Here is a 685-nt window from a genome sequence, read left to right on the forward strand (position 1 = left end):
TTTCCCTTTTTTCCTCTCTTTTTTCCCTTTTTTGATTTCTTTCCAGAGCCTGGTAGGACACAAGGACGACATCAGGAAAGAGGAAGCTACGGCTGCTGTGCATCCATTCCCTGAAGTGCCCTATGAGCAAGCATCTGCTACCTCCTCCCTCCTGTCTGCACTCCTGACCTAGTGGTGCCCTTGTTGTTCTGGCACAAGCTGCATCCCTCCCACTTTGATCTGCTTCGCTGGCCTACTGTCTCCTGGTTCTGGATCCCTGACTTCCTGTCACTCTTCTTTAGGTTCAGATCCCTTTTCTACCTCTTTCCAGGTGTCCTAGACTGCTTTGGCAGCAACTGGTGTTTGGAAAACTAAAAGCTGTTTCCCAGCCAGTAGAGTTTCCTTTTCACTCCTGTACCCAGTTTGATTCCACAAATATTTCATGAGAACTTTTTAATGCCAGGCATTGTGCTTGTTTAATTTTGATAACACTCATAATAACCTCATGATGTTGTTTAGTTTGGTCCCATTTTACAGAAAACAGAGGCTCCATGTGGCTAATTTGTCTGAGGTTACATACGTTGTAAGTGGACAAGCCAGAATTTGATTACAGGTCTGTCTTTGGAGCAAAAGAGAAGAATATGCATATAGTTGTCATTGATAAAATAGAACTGAGGGCATCAGTTTCCATGTTGCAATGTCCAGG

The sequence above is a fragment of the Pteropus vampyrus genome, unplaced genomic scaffold (assembly GCF_000151845.1).
Source record: "Pteropus vampyrus isolate Shadow unplaced genomic scaffold, Pvam_2.0 Scaffold104, whole genome shotgun sequence".
Classification (NCBI taxonomy): Eukaryota; Metazoa; Chordata; class Mammalia; order Chiroptera; family Pteropodidae; genus Pteropus; species Pteropus vampyrus.